Source organism: Falco punctatus (genome assembly GCF_963210335.1).
Source record: "Falco punctatus genome assembly, chromosome: 2".
In the NCBI taxonomy this organism is placed as follows: Eukaryota; Metazoa; Chordata; class Aves; order Falconiformes; family Falconidae; genus Falco; species Falco punctatus.
In genome coordinates this window covers 57,071,637-57,093,141 of record NC_137581.1, presented here as the reverse complement: position 1 = coordinate 57,093,141, position 21,505 = coordinate 57,071,637, and the positions used below count along the sequence as shown (strand labels likewise).

At 41.5% G+C, this 21,505-nt stretch overlaps 1 protein-coding gene across 5 annotated transcripts in view; it reads right to left on the bottom strand.

The window, feature by feature from the left end:
- Positions 1–21,505, bottom strand: part of FARP1 (FERM, ARH/RhoGEF and pleckstrin domain protein 1) — a 213,316-nt gene that overhangs the window by 88,585 nt on the left and 103,226 nt on the right. Inside the window, exon 1 of one of the 5 annotated variants that reach the window (XM_080375415.1) lies at positions 12,782–19,637. The exons of the other annotated variants lie outside the window; for them this stretch is intronic. The gene's annotated coding sequence lies outside the window, so the exon portion shown is untranslated. Of the gene's footprint in view, positions 1–12,781; positions 19,638–21,505 lie in introns of those variants that run through there. 5 annotated transcript variants of the gene reach the window in all.

The following is a 21,505-nucleotide window of genomic DNA, read 5'->3' as shown; positions in this document are numbered from 1 at the left end:
GTGCTGCTGGGTTTGAAGTGGATGTCACCTTACCATCCTTTCCCACTGGGGCTGGCATGCCTCAATGGCAGAAGCACCCAAAACTCCTTTCCCTACAACATCTAGTACATACAACAGCCATGTGAAAAGTCATGGTATTCCTTCACTGAAGGTGAAGGGGAGAGGAGGAAGTTTAAGTGCATTTCAAAGACCTGTGCCAAGAGCCAAGAGGTGAACACCAAACAAATTGTATTTGGGGTGGGAGGCAAGCAGAACAAAATAAAAACAAGCACGCACAGTTTATTTTAATATTCCTTAGTTTGCCACTTTATCTTCAAAGTAGCGAGTATTTTCTCAAAGAGACTGATGCCTAGAAAAAACCCTTATACCTTTTGGAATAAAATTTCCAGACTGATATTACCATCCTTTATGTGCAATTTAAAACAGAAGCAATACCCTTAAAAGTAAAACGAATTCTTAGAGAAGTAATTCAAAATATGATAGCCAGTGAGACCAAGATATCCAAATGTTTTTGACTTGTTTTGAACATGTTTTTGAAAAAGGCAGCAGTGTTCTTCCACAAATAAAGGTGAAATCCAGCATGTCCGATAACATACTACTGTTCCTACATATAGTAATCATCCAGAAAAACAAAACACACACACACACACACCCTCACACCCCCTGCTATTACTATAGTTCAAAATTTTTAGTAAAAACTTGGCAAATCAATTCCAGAAAATCTGGTACTGTGACCCATCATGCAATTAAACCTAGTTATAGTCGAAATACACCAGATTGGTGAGCACGGAAAAACATTCATTTCTATATTTAAATGATAAATTATCTGCATAAGAGGTGACTCCTTACAACCTTGCAGTTACCATTTAGGAAACTGCTTACACAAGCAGCAGCTGGCCATCTGGACTCCATGATCTTATAAGTCTTTTCCAACCTAAATGATTCTACTCTATGACCTTTCTTGATTTTGACATTTAAAACTTGTGTCTTGAAAATATTTTGCTGGGGACATCTTATCTGCCAGCTACTAGCAACCATGATCCTTTAGGAACAAGATTATCAAAAGACAGTTTATTAACAAAGAACAAAGCCATGGGAAAGGTGTCTCACTTTCAGGCCTCTCACTTTTCACCTTCCTTGACCAAAACTGAATTTAAGACACATAGGTGGAAGTCTGAGATGGAGACAGAAGTTTTCACAGAGCTAAGCTACCCAAAACCTAATTGTAAAGGATCTGACATGATGTCCCATATGTCCACAGACACTGCTTTAAGTGCATCAAACGAGCCCAGGAGACTGACAAATTTCAAACAAAAGCTTTTAGGCGACTGAGGTGCAGGTCTTTAGCTCAAACCAACACTGAAAGCCCCAAAATGTCAGCCCAGTTTTCTTATTCTTAGTATTCAAGTTTGAAAAGATTGTTCTCAGAGACTGAAATGTGAGGTAATGTAATCTGCAACCATTAGCTAGGACACTCTCCAGAGAACGCCCATTCTGCCTGAATGTTTACAGAATTTCTACTGCAACTTTCCGTATATCACCAGTTAAACTAGTTACATGCTAGGTTAGACTACACCACCTGGGAGGTAAGCAGCATACGCTCCCTGCTTTATTCTCACACTGCGATTAAATCACTTTACGTAGTAATTTCTACTTAATCTTTAGGATGAACTGTTAATCAAAAGCTATGCACACTTATGATTACGCTGCTTCCCAGGGACAGCATAACTGTATCTTGTTCTAGACTATGCTACTTTTACTGCAACTGAATGAGTCAACGTATGAGTATTATCCATAATGTTTAAAATCCCTAACACTCGCTCAATCAAAGGTATGAAAGACAGGCCACTGTGTACTGGAGGTGGTTTACAGGCTTAAGAGATAGTTGGAAGCTATACTGATTTAGTGCATATTTTCTCACAGTTTGCAGTGATGAAGATGATGTTGACCACACCTCAACAAAAACTGTGTGTCAGGAAAGAGAGCAAAAGCAGAAGCAAAACTCAAGGAACACTATACACTCCTATGTTAACACAAGAACAAATGGGTATCAGCCTGGCTATGAATATGTTTAGACTAGAAAATAGAAGAAATTTAATAACTGGTTGATTAGTGAGGTTCTGGAATAGTCTTCCACAAGGAATATGCAGGGCAGTGAACATAAGTACATTTAAGATGGAGTCAAAATAAATTTTAGACAGGATTATGTAATACAGCTGCTTGCAATAAGAGGGGACCATCCTCAGTAACCCAGAAAATCAAGTCCCATCCTATATTCCCAAAGACAATCTAAAGTAACCAAGCAATGCCAACTCATGATTTTGTCATGAGCATGGAATTTTTCTTCTTTAAGCACCCATTACCGAGGCTGATGGGACAATCTGTTTTAAATTTAAGAATGAATAAATAAAGTGTTAGCCTGGGGTTCGAGGAGAAACACTTTTAAAAATATGAACTCTGCAATCTCAAAAACCAGAAGGCAAATAAAAAGAACAAAACATCTGTTACTTCTTAAAATCACATGGTTTCTAAGCCACTGGGGGCAGAGGGGGGCTGATTCATGATTTCTAAATGCTTAGGTTGACAATTCAAAGAAGCAAAGTGTGAAGGAGTCCAAAACTTAGCACACAAAAGCACTAGGATGCCTAAAAATGGAAGAGTGTAGATGCCTAACTTAAACATTCGACTTACAAATTAGACTTCTTGAACTTCGCTGCTGCTGCTGCTGCTGCTTTTGAGCAGGAAGCAGCTACGAGCTTTAACCACAGCGCTCTGGTTGCTCAAGAGTGCACTCAGCTTGTTGTCCTGGCCACAATGTTTTTTGTTTTTCAGCTGCTTTGAGGTCTTCTCCCTTGGTTTTGTCTTGATTCATGGCCAGCCACAGTTCTCCTCCTCTAGGAGCTGGCTGTTTCTAAGCAAAAGTCAATGGACCCATTAAGAAAAACCCTTTAAAATTATGCTGATGTATGAGGCAAACCACGGACTCATTCCTGTTACTAACAGACTCATAAAACTCCAGCTGATTTTAAAAACTCCAGCACTTTTCAGGTTTAGGATTGTTTCTTCATCTTGGTTTCTAAAAGACAACTTACCTTTCAAACATCTAATCATTGTCTCTGTATATCTGGACTTCAATGGCACCAATGTACTGCAGTAATATTAAAAATAATTATTTGTTACAACTATAAAATTAATTTCTATTATTCCCAGCAGACTCCTGGGAGCAATTTGTTCAACCTCTATGGCGGGATCAAACACAAGTGTTTGGTAGAGGCAATGGGGATGACAGAGTTCTCATTTGTTTTTCAAGATGTGGGCAGACACAAGTTTCAAGCACAAATGGTGGGTCGCTGAAGAACTCCTTTCCCCCATATGCTGTCCTGCCCGCAGTACTTCCACAGCTGCTGTGGCTATTTGGTCTCACCCCTTCACATTTCCCCAGTATTTTTCTGGCTTTGACTACTCTGTCTCTTTACACCACCCGCTACCTTTGACACGGCACATCAGAGAAGCAGGAATCTCTTCCTAGGGTACAACATCAGGACACATTAAGACCTTACAACCAGCCACCTTGACAGCCTGAACAAAGTGCAGCTACAAGGCGGTGGTGGTGAGGAAACCCCAATAAAAACAGCCATTCACAGACTGTGCTACACTAACAGCAGCAAGTCCTGCATTATTTACAGAGCAAAAGTGCTTAAACAGTTGATCACAGTCTTGATGCGAAAATCAAACCTCCAAACCTCTTGTGACAGTTCCATTTTGGTTTGTATTTCATGCAATATAAGTGCCACACTGCAGGCTTTGCACTCAAATTAATTTGATGAGTTTGAAGGCACTTTGGACTCATATTGCAGTGGGTAAGCAAGCATCCTATTACTGTCTGAAGAGAACGTTTGTCTAAATTAAAAAAGCAGGTCAGGCACTGACATCAAGCATGGCAACACATTCTTATATATTCCAAAAAGAAAATTTGGGGAAGATATTTCAGGCAGTTTTGATAAACAGGGGGCATTAGAAAATTCCTTTAAAAGATGGGCTACATAGAAGATAACACTTCAGTGTGTCAGTAATAAAATAATAAGCTCATTCTACACTTGTTTTCTTTATAAAGCTGCTAAGTCATACCCAAACTCTTTCACCTTTTCCAATTTATACCTATCTTATGTTAATGGGCAATATGAGTCAGGAGGTAATGAATATCAACCTCTAAACCCCTTCACAAACACATTCCACCCAGACACAGACCCGGGCTTTGGGTTTCTCCATCCCAACAACAAGTACCCTTCATATCAAATTCAAGTTTAGTGATAAAATACATCCATGACCTCTGGAGCAGGGAGGTGAGCTCCTGACTGCAACTGAAGCATTTTCATCAGCAAGGTCCAAAGCCAACTCCCCTCAGCCAGCATTCCTTGAGGCCACAAAACCACAGATGAGCATCTAAAATTGTCTTCGCCCTTCCTGCTGGCTGGATTCAGGAGCCCACCGCTCAGTGCAAGGAATGACAGGTAACTTTTCTGCTCTTGCTGGTCAACATTTCACATGGCTGAGTGTTTATCCTTCTCCAGGTGCCTAATGCCCAGAAGAGCAAAGTCAAACCTTCTCAATCAATCTGTAATGCAAAGTTGTTTACTTAAAGAACCGTGTTAACATCCATGAATTGAAAGATGTATAGATTTATTTTCACCTTTCAGATCCCCTCTGTATTTTAGAATTTCAAAAACTGAAGACTATTTTTAAAAGTCTTGTTAGTTGGTATTTGCTACTTACAGCTTGTACATTAGTGAAAGGTGGCCATTGGGATACAGTCTGAGCCATCTGTTTCCCTCAAGCACTGTGGCTACTGTAACAGAATCGCTTGTCTGGACCTTGGAAAGAGCTGCTGACCTTGAATTTGCAGGAAAAGGTTAAATATTTTAGTGGTAACAAAACAACTGTTCTCTGAGTAATAGTTTTATTATCCCAAGGGCCATGATTTTGTTTATGATTACTCAGAAATAACTTTTTCATAACATACACTCTCTTCCTTGAGCACATCTCTACAGCTGCATTAGCCTGTTGTGCCTGCAATCCAGAAGACTGCATGCAATTCCAATCCCTTTCCATGTTTTGGAATTTTTTTAGACATTGTTTCTGAATGCACAGTTGGAAGAAAATTACACAAGCATAACCCTGTCTGTCCTCCTTCCAATCCAAAAAGCAAACTACAATACAGCTAGCAGAAGAAAAATCTGCTAACATCTTCAAGAAGTCCTTAATCTATAATTAATGTCAACAACCTTTGAAGGCTGTAATTCTTGCATCTCACATTCATATTTTAAAGGTACAGTAGTTCTGAGTTACGCTGGTATGGAGACAGTTTAAAAATTAATGAAATAGCATTACATTTAACAGCAATATAAATAGCATTGTTTTTCATAAGGCAGGAACTAATTTTTTCTTTACAATTAAGGAAAAAATCATTAAGTACCACCTGTTACAGTTACAATCTCTAACCTTTTGATTTTACTTTGGCTGCTTATCTATGATCATAATGGTTTGCATGCTAGTGTTCCTCAACCCACCACAGGCATTGGAAGATGCTGTGCATTTATTTCTCTCCATCAAACCTAATCACAGCACATCAATGCATTGCTGGGTAATTTTTAAACACATACAATGACTTTGAGTTATGCCCACTAACTTAAAAAAGATGTAGTCACACTTAAAAAGCAACCAGTTAAGTGCATTTCAAAAAAATATTCGACTCACCTCTGGTGGCCACTCTTTCTGCAACTAGTGCTTACAGTTCATGAAACTGTTGCTTTGATAAGGAAACCATCACTCTTCCTCAGCCTCACTGTCTTTCTCCTGAACTCTGGTTACCTGTATATGTAAACCCCCTGCAACCCAAAAGTTCTTCAGCCAATAATCTTTTTGTCCCCATTTGAATCTGTCTGTTTCTAATGAAGGCGCTCAGATTTACTCCCAATGTTTGCAGGACTCAAAGACTTTACAAGAATGTTCTAGCACCAAGCACAGGACTCACATGCACTTAAGACAGGGCATACACTTCAGCTCTGCTACGGAGGGATACTCAAATTCCAGTAAACTATAGCCTCCTCACTAGGATAAGACACACTTCTACATTCCAATAGAAGAAGAGGGAATAACGTTGTAGCACTTGTTGTTGAACCATCAGTACTGGAAAAATCAACTGGATATCATCATCAGCAGGAATATTTTTTTAGTCTTTCCAATACTCCATCAACAAGAATTTGAAGGTGGCAACTCTAGGTAGGCACTACCACTGAAGGAGACTGGAGGTAGATGAATAGGGTCAAGTGTTAGCACTTCAGTCTGGATTCAGTTTGGATGCAATGATGCTTGCAAGCAAAGGGACAACTGGCAGGTATACAAGCCATTAAGACTCCAAATGCTCCTACATTTATTTGGATAACTTATTTGAAAGTAGACAGCACATGAAAAACATGCTACATGCCACAGAAGTAGGCAGTGCCACCTACAGTTGGGTTTGTCAGGCATTTTCCATTATTAAACACCATTTTTAGTTAATTTTAAAAGTTTGCTAGGTCATGTTCCACACTAAGCAGATTTCCTTAGGAAAGTTTCAGCCACAGTAATTTAGGCAAACTACTAAAAATAAGAAAAAGTAAATACACGCTATTTCCTCATCTTAACCAGTCTTGCAAGTATTTCTTTGCAAAGATTCAATTGGTATTATGCTTCTGAGAAGGGGGTCAAGCCTAAGGTCAGAACCATTCCAGAAAAATATATACTGTTTTGAGAAAGTCTAATTTATGGCATAATACACATGTATCAGAACCTGGAAAAAGGCTGCAGCCTGAATCCTACAATGTGCTTGTATGTGAAGGCCTAAGTTAACAACAGGAACATTCTTTTAGTCATTTTCATTCAACTATTTCAGATTTATTGTAAAAAAGCCCACTTTTATGAAAGCTCCATCCCAATGAACCAAAACTGTTCACAATAAAAGAATCAACACAAACACACATCTACCTCCTCCCACCAGAAAACATCCAAAAGATAGATTGAGAGCTGAAGACAGTGAACAGAGTGAAAACGATTATCATATGATCATTTTCCCTTTGACTCCAACATTGTCTTCTGGAAGGACTTAGTGAATTCAGCTTCTTATAGTCTGAAACTGATGTAGGGTTTAGCTTTATGACCATGGAATCTCTGCAGCATCAGATGTTTTGGCAGTAGAAAGGAGCACACCCTGAAATTATTTTGAAGCTGTCATTTGCATATACCCAGACAAGCATACAAAATCAGACCAAAATATTGTTCAAAATCCCCTAGGAGATCCCCTCATTCCAAGCTTGCTCTCTCTCCCCGCAACTACACTGCTGTGTCCCATTAAAAGCCATCTCAATCACAGAGAAGGTTGCATTAGTAATTCCCAACAGGGACTGCAGTTTGTTGGTATGTCATCTCTCGAATGCCCAGGAGAGCTGTGCTCGGACACCTGACACATGAATATCCCCACACCTATCACAACTGAAGATCTTTGTGTGAGACAGTCACCCTGAAATTGCCCCTAAAACCAGAGAAGGGTGAGAGCTGAAAACATCCTTACGCAATCTGAACACAGAGAGAATGTAGTGACAATAATTTCTTTAGCAATATGCAAACAAGAGACCAAAATTAACTTCAGCTGTACTGCAGATCAGAGCCAGGGGGGTTTCCCTTTGTCTGTATCCCCCAGCTCTAAAGGCACAGGCCCTGCCAGCTCCTATGCTAGCCCAGAGTCCTGGGGTTTCCCTACCCAGAGGACAGCACATTTTATAAAAAGAGCCTTCCTGGGGGTTCACCTTCATTCAAATCTTCCCAAATGATCTTCCCCTCAGAAGGACAGCAAGAATATTAACGAAAATGTTCTTTTCCTCATAGATTACATCCCACCTCAACAAACCCGTAGAAATGTTAATGCACTTTCAGTAGGATTAAACTGTCTAGTCACTTCTTCAGAGGTAAACTGAACAAGATAGTGTCTGCCTGCTGCTTAACCAAGAAAAAGCAATCTGTCAGGAGGAAAATGCTCCTCTCCCATTGGCAGGATGACATCCAAATCTGAAGGTGAAGCCTTTTTGTGTGCTGAAATAGATCTCAAACACTGGCACTTGACAAGCGTACTCTATCAAAGCAAATGAAGAACATTTCTGCATGCAGTTCATTGCTATCTCTTTGAGAGCAAGTGATGATGGCAACTTTGCAAAAAAATACCCAGCTGGATTCATGGCCACCATCATTCCCAAGCTTCTGCTCCAGGCTGCCTCCTCCATGGATGCTGCCCATCCTTAGTGCACCCAAATGGGGTTGCTGGGTGTGGGCACTGCTTGTAAAAAGCAAGATTTCTTGAAATGAGTTCACCCTTTTAAACATGTTATACTGATTTCTTTCTGCTGAACCTTCTGACTTGTGGTGGAATGGCCCCAGCTGGTAGGTAAACCCTCACCCAGTCGCTCTCACCTGATGACAAAAAGGGATTTCTTCTTTTCTTTCTTAGGCTGGTACATGGAATTAAATATATATAGTGGTGACATGCAGCGTTATATGACTGATTTATGTATAAAACTCCCCCTGCCTTTTGGCGCAAAGAACAATATCCAGAAATCTGTAGTACCTTTCATATGTTGGAAACACAGATACATATCTCTCATACGTCAAAACTTTCAAGCCTAAGCAAGGTATAGGCCTGTTAAGTCTCAACTCATAGCATGAAACTTGCAGTTGGCCTCCTGCAGCTCTCCAAGCCATGCTCTTTGCACACCAGCAAAACTGCCATTCCCCTTTTGTTCCGCATGGCTGTCGTTTGGGCTGTGGCTCCTTGGCAAGGCCTTGACTGGAAGAACATACTCTCTGCTGCCATGTGGAGCTTCTCGTCTGCGATTCTCGTGTGCCAGACACCCTCCCTGCCTTACTACGTGACTCTCTGACCTGGTTTCTCTCAAACTGTATTTTAGGCAAGTTCATCAGTCTGAAGAGACACTCCTATGGAGCCCAGAAAAATAATTACTAGCATTCATTTATACTTCAGCCATGTTTGAAGCGCTGCTTCTGAAGTACAGCATCATGATTTTTGGCACACAAATACAACTGCATATTCAGCCATGAAAATTTACAACATTTGTGAAGCTTTACATGCTTCTTCACAAAAATGCATATATATTTTCCTATGAAGACCCTACTCTTAACTGGATTTTCCCCCCTTCCCTATCATTAAAAATAAATAAATAAATAAATTCCTAATTATTCTGAGGATTGCATCTTCTTTTCCTATTGTACAGCAACCACAAGCAGCACAGTATCTGCTTGCACTTCTATTAATTCACCAAGAATGCTACCACACACGAGAAACAAAATTCCCGTGTCGAACAGCTTTGTCATCCCTATTCTACAATTGCAGGAGGAGGGAAATTGGCAGAGAGCCACATTTTATAATTCTTCAGGCAGCAAGCCCTTAAGTGAGAACTAGCAAGCTTTGTGGTATTTACAACTGCCACCAAAGAAGCAGTTATGAGTTTATCTTCCTTTCCCTTTCAAGCATTCATAGGGTCCCACCACGCCAAGGATAGAATCAGGCTCAAGAAGAAACATTTCATATTCATCTTTATCAGTATCACATGAGTTTTTCTAACGATAAATTTAACATGATGAATGAAATAAACATCTTATTCCTCACTCATCTGTCAAAAGAAAATAAAAGTACAGTTACCATAAAATACCTCACTATAATGTGTAAAGATCACTCGGGTAGGGTGCAAATGAGCTAATATGCCATATTATACAAGCAGAAATAAAGAAGATTGACTGGGAACATTTCTGAACCTGGATTATGATGGACTTTTCTTCCCCCTAAAAGTATTCAGTACTCTGAATGGCAAACTAAAATGCATAAATATTTAAAATAATTTTTGTGAATGGCACATCAGGAACACTGAAATCTCACTTTCCTTTTTGCTATCAAAAAAGGAAAATGTAACATGTTCTAGAGAGTCACCTGACTTTATTTCCTTGTAATCTACCCCTTAAAAAAGAATTCTGCTATATCTAATACAAAATTCAGAGCTCAGACATACCTAGATTAACCAATTTTTTTCTCCATGCTGTTTGGAAAAAAAACATCAAAATGCAGTATTTCTTCATTTTAGGATTGTATTGCCAAACACCTCTGCTGTTGGCACCCTGGTTCTCCTCCTTCCTATCTTGTCACCTGGTCTCACCACAGCTCATTAGGGAACCTCCCCCCAGGTTCCCTGGTAGAGTCTAGAAAGAGAGACACAAACACTATGAAAATCTTCTTTATTATGGCTTAAACATGCTTAAGGTTGTTTAAGGGCTTGTTTTGAAACCTACACAATAAAAATATGATTAAAGTAAGAATGAAGGTGTAATTTAAAGAGTATTTCTAGCAACTGTAGATGTATTTTTTCACCATTTAAAGCAGACAAAGCTTTCTCAGTTAAATTCCAGGGACAAAAAGGAAAGCAAATGCATTACATCTGCTGAAAACACTTTCTTTCTCGGTGCCTTCATCAGTCTACTGGCCTCCCTTGCCACCTAGCAACTACCATTTCTTGTCGCTTTAATCAGGCCATTGGGGGACAGCTGTCAAGCCCAGTTCCACCTCCCCAGCCGAGGGCAGGCACTGCCATTTCCCATATCACATCTCTCTGAGGACATCTGCTTTCTGAATGGGCAAAACAACATACCCATACACTGGCTTTGCACCCAGTTGTTTGAGTTTTTTTCTGCTGGGTTCTGCACTATTCTTTTGAAACACATAAATCAGCATTTTCCTCAGCTCCTAAACACCTTCAGCTCTTATGAAATTGCAGAGACAAAGCACCATATCTTCTGCCCCAGCTGAAACCTTTGCAATCTGCCTTTGGCAAAGTGTACCCTAAGAATTTTCCTCTCCCACTCAGCGAGCTGGAGCAAAGGCAGCAAAGTCCCAGTTAAATAAACACTCTGTACTTAAGTGCTGCAACCAGCACGCAGCAGCTCCAGCTCAAGGACAAGTTACACTTCTCCCAACAGAAGTTAGCAGAGATCAAAAGAGATGATAAAGAACTTAATTTTACCACGCTAGCACTTACTCACTAAAGCCCATAAGAAGTTACTGAATTATTTATTCCAGAACAAAAAAATCCTGTACATTTGAAGGTAGCAAATGGCCTCATTTCCAATGCTGTTAATTCAACACCCCTAATCAGCATCTCAGAGAAATGTATTTATTAAGCATAAAATTAGGTTTCACAGATTTCACTTTCTCAGCTGAGTATTATTCCTACTATGGGAGATTAAAGGTATGTACCACTATTACCCTTTCTCTTCCCACCCTGAAAGTTCTTGGAATTTATTAAACTCCTGACAACTTAATGTTAAAACATAGTATCTCTTAAATTTTCCTTGCAATTTTTTTTCCTTCCTGGTTTTACTACACCTTCTTTCTAGCTTCTGTACCATATTTCTGAATAGTTTTGTACTTTGCGTTACTCCTTTCCTCCTGGTGCTGCCTGTTTTTCCATGGGCTGTGCACTCCCTCCTACCTACACTGTGGTTTCTGCCCCTTCGCATGTGTGCCTTGTAAGTGGGTTCCCTGTGCAGGTCCACCAGGAGAGACCCCTTCACCTCTCCTCTCTTCCCCACATCTTGGGCAGGCACAAGCCTCATTCATTTGCACCAGTTGAGAAGCAAAAGGCAGATACTGCCGGCAACCTAATGGCTATTCCTACAAAGCAGGCAGCTACCAGGCAGGATGTTTACCTCCCTCAAAAGCAGCTCCGCGCACATTCCCAGATGGCGTGGGCATCTGAAGGAGGAAGGGGAAGGTAGCAAAGTGCAGCACTGATAAGCATGGGCTGAAGGTTTTGGGAAAACTGGGGCTGAAGGATGAGGCAGTACCAGGCCAACTAACAGAGTGCACCTTCTGAGCAAGGACATTAATACAGCAACAGAAAGATGCAGTAAAGGCAAGCCATGAGAAGGTGCACATCCTTGACTGCCTGAGACATCCATATGCGGCTCTCATGGACCTTTCCATGTGAATCCTTCTAGGTTCACAATGGCTCCACCCGCTCGGCCACCACCAGCTCATCCAACACTGCCCCAGCCCTCCAGATGCCTTCTTCAGCTGTCTGAAGGAGCCCTAAAATAAAGGGTCTACTGGCAGCCTAGGTCAGAAGGGCTCTAAGGAAAGCCAGTATAACCTCTGCAAGGGCACCACAACGTTCCTGGCAGTGATCTTCACTTTCTTCCTCCTTACTTTTCTCAATACACTCACACCCAGGTAAATGGGAACAGATACAGTCTTCCTCACAATGTTGCACTGCTTGAAAAACTACCAGGACAGCTACAAAAACAGGGGAGTAAATTCATATTTATCCACCACTCAAGGGAGTGACAGAGGAAAGAAGTCAAGTCTTCCCCCCTCACTTAAGGGAATCACTATGGGGATCCCCTCTGCCAACTCTCATCCTTCTAAACACAAATCCTGGTGATTTTTCTAAAACACCAGTATCTAGAATCATGTGTCCAATACATTGATATTTAATTCAGAAAAAGAACAGAATCCATGTGAAAGATTAAAAGCTCAACCCATACACTATCTAAAAATCTCCAAAAAACACAGATAAAAGGGGAATTACTTTTCCCACTTCTTACATTTTTAAAGCTGATGTTTGATTATAGCAATATCATGTATTTGATACATACACTCCAACCCGAATGACCTATGACTTGCACTTACCTGCTCAGCAGTTTCTCTATACCAGTGCTCAATCGCCCCATGCTCCTCACAGGCTCTCTGAAGAAAGAAAGGTCACTCTTTCCACGTTTGCTCTAACTCACTCTAGATTTGCCTTCTGAAAGGGTAAGAGTAATAAAGCATGACATATCAGGCTCTTTTCTATACTACCCACTACACCGACTGACTTTCATGTTCTGCATCTGTAAACAGATGCCTCTGCAAGTCGGGCAGGAGCTTGCATTTCAATAAGAAGGAACAGGAAGCTATCACCGTGGAGCAGAAGAGAATTTCTTCCCTAGCCCTTCTCAAACACTGTTGGACCTAAATGTTTTAGAACTTCCCCTGACTGCTGTTCCCCATACAAGTCAGGTGGAGCTCAGCAGACTGCGAAAAGTCATGCAGGCAGGGACATTTTTAGTTATCCTACGTTAACTGTGCCAGCCCTGAAACTTTCCAACACAATTCAATCTGAATTGAGTCTCTAGATTAAAAACAGTTTCACTGTGCCCTCTAGCACCTGACGGAGATTTATGCAGAGACAGAACAAGATGACACCCTTCAGAGTAACACCTTAGTAGGTGAACCCTGTTCACATGAGCTAGGTTCAAGCAGGCCAGGAGCTGTGCAGCACAGCTGAGACACAATAGCACTACTGTGTATTACAGTTCTTAAGTTCCTGCCCACATTGTATAACACAGTCATTTGATTAATATTTTGATTTTTAAAAGGAATTTTAAAATATAAGTGCTGGACATGCACAACAGTTTATCACATATCACCTCTAATACTCTACAAACCATACTGCATAATGTAACATTATGAATCTCCATCACCTGTAACAGCAAAGTTCCTGCACTAACTCACTTGAGTGTATGCTGACTTTGATCCAGTAAGGAAAAGAAGTTAAATAATCAGACCAAATAAAAACTGGGAAGCCTAAACAACACATCATACAATCAACAATTACCAAGTCAAACAGCCACTGCCAAGAAAAGGCTGCAAGGGGAGAGTGGCAGGGTTCTTTCTTTCTTTTTCTTTTCTTTTCTTTTTTCCTAACAAGGAAAGAAAGAAAAAAAAAACAAACCCCACACTGCTTAGAAAACTGACACCTACATGCAAACGCTGCTTCAAAGCTTTTAGCACAATCTCCCAGGGCAGAACAATAGCGGCTCTGTGCTCATAACCAGCTCAGGCTGTTCCAGGCAGGAAGAGGGTGCCCTTGCCTTTTACAGCAAATGTATTTCTCTCTGATGCTTGGGTCTATGCAATCTGGCTTAAGGTCTTGAAAATTCATAGTCTCTGAAGCAGGACAATGGGCAGCAAGTAGGTACAATGACAGAGGCTGCAGTTAGATGCTTTTAGCTACATTCATCTGCCCTGGTCCTCCTCAGTTTCTGCAGTACTCGGCTGGAAAAGAGGCAGAACCACATTTAGAGATAAGGCTGCATTTCAAAGCACGCCTTGTTCTTCCAATGTCCTTACAGTGCCTGCAAGCAAGCAAAAGGATCAACTGTGTCCAACGGGTACTCTTTATCTCACTAAGTAAGAGGAAAGCATGGATCTGGCATGACAGCTACCTGTTAGAAAAAAAAATAATATTGGTTGTCTGCTCTCAGGTCTATTTAAAAAAAAATATCTTTAAAATAGGCCAGTTATGAGGGTTGGCTTATTCCATTCAGGGAGCTGCCACAGGATCTAACATACTGCTCTCCACAGGTTGCCCCAAGGAGGCCTGACCTAAATAAGAATTCATCAGATGCCCCAAGATCAGCATTGATCCATTCAGGGCTTTAAACATCACTCTTGAGCTCTGGGCTCATCCAAGCAACAAAAGTTAAAAATATCAAAAGTTCTTCTGGGAAAACCAGTCTGTCTCAACCAGGAAAATAAAGAGAGCAGGGACAACAGCTATGGCAAAGAGCTGAAACCACTTCTTGTGATGAGCCAGGTGAGCCACTGTGGCTTCTGCCCGGTTTTACGGTATGACTAGAGAGATGCTTGTTGCCTGACCTGCCTGTGGCCATCCCTATCACACATCATCTAATTCATGCAAGCATCCCTGCTGTGCACCGTGGCAGATACAGTGCCGTTCCAGGGCTCCTGGTGGAAAAAGCCTAGAGACAAGACTGCAGGAGTCCACAGAGCCATAGCTGCATCCCTGCACAGTTCTGAGCCAATGTGAGAAGAGGGCAGAGGAAAGCAAGCCACTGGCTGGATGAACTCTCCTGGCAGAAAGGCACTTGGTACCACTGATTTAGTCTGGTACACCATGTAACATATATAAAAGCTCACCACATGATTATTCCAATCAAAAGCATGGCTTATGTTCTCACTCAGAGAAATGTCTTGTTTCCGTATATTCCCTCCACATCCAGCATGATTAACTGCCTGCAGTAAAGTGCCTAGGCTTTAATCCTGATGGTGTTTTCTTGGGTTTTTTTGTTTAAGATACCTGGTGACCTCCAGTACTGTTACAGAGCACAGTAATGTTCTTCCATTTCTTAAAGAGGATGGTGGGAAAACAAAACAATGCAACAGAGCTGTTTATATCAGTTATAGCTGTTGCATATAATCATCCTGTTTACCATGCTCTTCAAATCTCAGAGCATTGTGGTTGAAGTACCCCATCACATTGAAAATGCAGTTTTCTCTAAAAACACTCATGCAAGTTTTTTTCCCCCAGAGCAGTAGATAATTTTAGTGCTGTAAAAGACTTCCAGGACTCTTTCTGTACCACAGCATAAAGAGAACTCATGAAAGAAATGCACATTCTGAAGATTGTAATGCAAGTTTTGCACTACTGTACAAGTAAAAGAACTTTAACGGTCAATCTGTAAGGGTTGATGACTTGCATGTTAAAATGGAAAAACTTGCTGACAGGACAAAACCATCATCAAAATCCTTCCTCCCAAATCTAAAACCCTCAGGGGAACGGAAGATCTGTCAGGTTATTCTGGACACATACTTATACATCTTGCAATGTAAGTGGAGATTACGATGTGATACTGTGTATGGTAAGTGCTCCATAAGGGATGTAAGTTTTGACTACCATTTACAGGAAGTGGAAATGATACCCCCCCCCCAAAAAAAAAAAAAAAAAAAAAAAATCAAACAAATATTCTGAAGTTCCCTCTTTTTCACAAACCTCGAAATTTTGTTTTAGTGTAAAGGCAATTAAATCCACTCAATTTGTTCACTAAATTTAAAACATTCATTTGCTGCCCTGACTTAACACCCACGCTGGCTACTCTCCATTGGGATGCTCCTTGCCTCCATATTTGAGAAAGAGTGACTGGCACAAAGGGAAGCTATTCAGTTAAAACCCTATTGGGAAAAAAAAAAAACAAACCACAACACTTTGGGCTTTCTGCCAAATGCCCGTGGCTTTTCAGGACAACTAAGTGAACAGCTTTATTCCTGTTAGGACACCTGCAACAGCAGAAATGTCATCAAATCCATCAACAGTTACTGACCTGCCAGAACAAATGTCATAAAACAAAATTAAGGCACATCATCCAGTTAAAAGGATTTCTGAGAGCGATTTACAACGGCAATCTATACACGCTTACCTGGGGCAGTATGTGATTAGCAGCACTCTGTCACAGCTGATCTAGCATCTTACAGCCCTCACCATGCCTAGGGCTTCACGGGGAGGGGAGCACTTTCACAGGGAGAACAACCTGCACTCCTGTTAATAAATACCGACTCCCATTCCAAACTCCAACTTCAAAGCACTGCCTACATTTCCTCAGAAAGAAAAGCTGAGTGACTTGCCTTCAACTGTACTCATTTGCGGTGAATTTCGCTATCAGTAAGTCAATGTGTAATTACAATCATCCATCCATAAAAGCTGGGGGATGGAAAGAGAAAAAGGGACGTGTCCTTATTTCTCAGGCGTTAAGGAGAGAATTGGGGATTTTCCAAGAATCCAGAAACCAGAGAACAACAGCAATCAAAAACTTCTGGCCATCGTTTCTTCTGATATGTATCTGGATCCACACATCCATATACATGTGTGTGGTACACCACAGCTTTAAACGATAACGGGGAATTACCAGAGCAAGATGACCTTCACTTCTGAACACAATGGCACTCACACCACCAGAGGCATCTCAAGTGATGCGGCCTGGACTCAGATCCATTTCTTGGTCTATTCACCCAGGCAAGATCACCTACTGGGTAACTGTCAGAGAGCTGCTTATCACACGGACTCAGCTACCTCACCACTTCCACTGAAAATCAGTTGCCCGAAAACACCAGCAGTTTAGGCAGCAAAATTTCCCTCTTCCCCTGGACTTAGGAGAACCATATCACTGGCAAACAGCAGCCCCCTGCCAAAGGCTGGCATCTGTCATTTAGCCAGTAATTACCTCATCAGTGCCAAAAAACTCCAAAGACTACAACCCAGTGATTTCCAGAGGAAGTGATTACTCAAGACATTCACAAGACATGTAGTCCACTTTCACAGCAAAAGCCGCGAAATAAAGGCTATAAAGCTGAAGTAATGGAAATGAAAGTAAATGAAAATAGTTTAGAACAGAAGTGCTATAAAAAAGTGAGTTACAAGTTGGCCAAGTATTAATATTTTTAAGGTGAGAAAGATAATACTGTAAATTTATCAACAGAGAATAAAATCATCATATTTCAAAAAGTCTTTTCTCTCAGCATGAAAAAAAAATTTACATGGCTCATCAAGCAAACACTGAGTCATACAGATTTCTCCCGACTGGAAAAGTAGGTGTCTGTTCAAGGATAATCTGTACAAAACATGAAATTGAAGTACATTGATCTGATCCCCTGCAGATTTAGACAAAAAGATGGGAAAAGTCAAAACAGGAAACTGAAAACACCTTTGTCTTGAATTGAAGCGGCAATTCAAACTGAGCACCCTGCCAAAACCAAATAAATACTATTAACAATATAGAAGGTTTTGTTGTCCAATAGTGACAACAAATGCAAACAAACTATGTAAAAGCAGAGCAGGTTACTTTAACAGTTCACCACACGTAAACTTCCCTAGCATCAAGGGCGAAGGAAGGAGAACAGTGCATCAATTAAATTCCCCCATATGTTATCAGCCAAGAGTTCGTGATTTCTCTTCTCACCCAAATCAGAACTTTTCTAGGAGAGAATGTGGAGGAGTCATTAAAGGAGAAAGATCAGTTGTACTGGCAGAAATGCAAGCAGAATGGAACTAAAATCTGAGAGGCAGATGAAGCAATGATTTTAAATGGGTGGCATTCTTACCACCATCTCATCTGAAACAGTTAACTGTTTGCTTACAATTCAGTAATACCCAAAAAGCATTCCTGGGAGAGGTGGTGTGGGAATCCATACACGTCACTTCCTTGACATCTTTTACATCCAATCTACCCTGTGTATAAACTAAGAAGGTGTTTTGGCTGCTGATCCAGGAAAAACAGTATAGTCTTTAAATTAGGGTTCTTTTTTCCCCCTGCCCAGCACAGCCAGTAATAACAATTTTTTTTTTTTAAACTGAGATTTATGTAGACTCTGCAAAGTGCTTAGCACTTTGAAAATCAAAGTTCACTCACCAAGCCCTACTGACTAAGAAAAATAAGAAGCACCGTAAAAGAACATGAACTTGTGATTTTTAGTAATGTGTGCTGAAGCTGCCATAGGACAGCCTTTCAAGCACTGCAGCTGGGTTTAAATATGCGAAGCAACACAATTCCAAAAGAAGACCAAACTCCAGGTATCAAATAGCATCCTATCTCAACTCTACAACTTTCTTTCCTAACGGGGAGTCTACAAAGGACCAAGTAAAACATCTGTGAAAAAGAACACAGAAATTTGGTTCTTATCCAAGAGCTGAGGTCTCTGAGAGATCAAAAGGAAATCTCTAGGTGTAAAACATGATTTGTAGACAATGTCACCAAGGTATATTTAAGTAATTACTTCTGCACGGTTTGAATACACAGAACAAGAACGTCTCATCAAAAAAGTGTTCCACAGTAACTACACACACAAACTCCTTTACAAACCATGAGCTGGAAGGTGGTGAGTGGAGGGAGAGGGAACAACTTCAAAACAGAAGTGGAAGAGGTGGCGAGATTCTTTGCTTCTCTCCAAAAGAAACAAAAGCAGCTGGAGTAAGGGGGTGTGTATGTGAGGGAATATTAAACCAAGGTACATAGTGCTGGGAAAAGGTGAAAAAAAACCCTGCTGATAAATGCCAGGCCCTCTGCAAAAGGCAGTGCAGCTCTTTTCTTCTACCACAACCATTTGAAGCAGTTGTGCTATGAGAAGAATGTTTTCCATATCCCATTCTTGTTCTCACAAGCTCTGGGCAGTTCAGCAAACACTTACCTGCTGCAGGTAAACATAAATTAAAACTGATAAAGGTTTCATTTGCATTTTTCTCTGACCAGCAGCATCAATTGCCAGTGAAGTACTAAAACAGTTGGGCCACCTCGGTTTACTTTCCTATGTTAATTAGCAGTAGAGGTCAACACAAGAGATCTTTCATTATGGATATAAAATCATGTGATCTGGCCCACTCTGAATGTAGTTACCCATATGCTTTCCCTGGTGACAAAAATCAATCCCTCCCCTCACATACTTGCATGGCCCATCACCATCCTCCCCAGGCCGTGTCCCACAAACAGAGCCCACCCTGACCTCCCGCAGAAAGGAGAGGGAGGGCTCACCCCAGCTGCCGCTGGCACATGCATCCATGGTCCCCATACTAAAGAGACCTCAGAGGCAGGAAAACCAGGGAGGAATTAGGTTTTAGCCCAATCAATTCTCTGGTTGATAGGAACAGCAACCGATCTACAGAATAAGCACACTGGTAATTGGCCTGTGTAAATGACAGGGAGAGGGGAAAAAAAAAAGCAGAAGGGAACAGGCTGCAGTGCCAAACGCTGCGTAAGTTGCAAGCAATCATCAGTTGCTTAAATTTCTATGGCAGCTTCCATCCAGAGGCATGATCTGTAGGAGGAAGAGGAGGTGATTGTTTTGCTTCTTTTTTATTAGACCAAGAGATACAAATGGGGAGGATGAGGGGGGAGCAAGCCATGGCTTTCCCCCTTGGTGGGGTGGCTGCGGCAGCAGGGGCTGAGCAGCAGCAGCGGGAGTCACGCCAGCAGGCCTGAGAGGGGTGGAAATAGCAGCAGAACTGTGGCCTCACTCAGTTTTCATGAGTGCACAAAGCAAATGTTCCCTCAAGTCATGGCCTCCTTAAGATCTCAAACAAAGAAAGCCCTTCTTACAGGGTCATTTTGCAGACCACCATAAGCACGTTGTTTGTTCTAATGTAACAGTTCAGCCTATAGGACGATGTACCAGGGTTACACACTGCCGAGAGGCACTGAAGCCCTGCAAAACTCTGCCTGGGACTACACGCCTCAGCCTCAGCTTTTAGAAACTCTGGGCTGCAAGTGTGTTAAAAATGCCAGCTATTCCAAGGCATGACTCACCCACTAGCCATGCAAGGAGCTGGGCTCGTTTTTGCTCCTGATCTCCTGGGGAGCGGGATCCTGGCACGTCCCAGCTACCTTTCCTCTGGGCTCACAAGGTCAGAGCTAGCATGGCCAACCGAGGCACATGCCTGAAACCGTGCAGTCCCCGGGGCCCGCTTTTCCAGTCCCTAGAACAGCAGGTATTTTCACCTGTTCGGCAAATTCCCACATGGCCCGCAGCAGCAGAGTCACATGGACTCCCTTCCCTCCTCCCCCGGGCAGCGATCTGGGTGCACAAGCTTCCCCAGGTGCCTGTTTTCTCAAGCATACCTCTCTGTGAGGCTGAAAAATCGTTCTCACAAACTTAATCATCCACCCTACCAGCAATGAGGAAGATGCTTTCAAACTTAAAATGTTTATCAGCCATACTTAACCACCCTGACCTCTGGGACAAAGTCAGAACTGTGCAGCTGTGATGCTGTGCAACAGCAAGGTCATTTTGGTAGGTTTTAAGCAAGTACAGAGCAGGGGTAGCCTTCATAAACCCCAGTGAGATGTCAGCACAGGAGAGACAGAGTGCAGATCTTCTCATGCTGCACTGCCATTAATCCAGAGGGACAAAATATGTGAGCTGGAGAGAGAAAAGTTAGAGGTGCTTGCATATCATGTCCTGAATGTTCCACCAAGCGTGCAAATCCAGAGAAATTTGTTCGATATTTTTTTAAACTTACCAGGCAACTACTGCACCAGGGGATGGTAGCAATATGAATTGTATTCCACCTAATGACTATGTGACAGAGAGACTCACACATTATCTGTGGAGTCTTCATCAGATCTGTGGACAATTTTTAGCAGCAGAGGAATCTAGAAACCATTTGATAAATTTTGATCCACTCTGATGTGCTTGCTTACTGCTCTGCAACTTTCATAGTATTACCAAGGTGTAGCCTACTTCTATGTTGTAAACTTATAGCCACATATTATTTTTTGATAGAGCAATCTTAGCCTTAAGAGACTTTAAGCACATTTTATTTTTGACAGAAACAAAAGTAAGCAGCTACGCTAGCAGAAAATAAATCAGACCAACTGTATGAACTGATCCAGTGGCTGAGCTCAAATGAAAGTTCTGCCTTCCACTTAAAACAACATGAGACGGTAAAAATCACTTGTAAATGTTCAGCAGAGCAGCAACGACCTAAATGCCAACTACGTGAGATTACCTGTACTACCACAGTTATTTTCTGCTCAACGGTGTTTGCATGATCAGTTTTTATTGTTGCAGATCAATGCTGGCATTGCT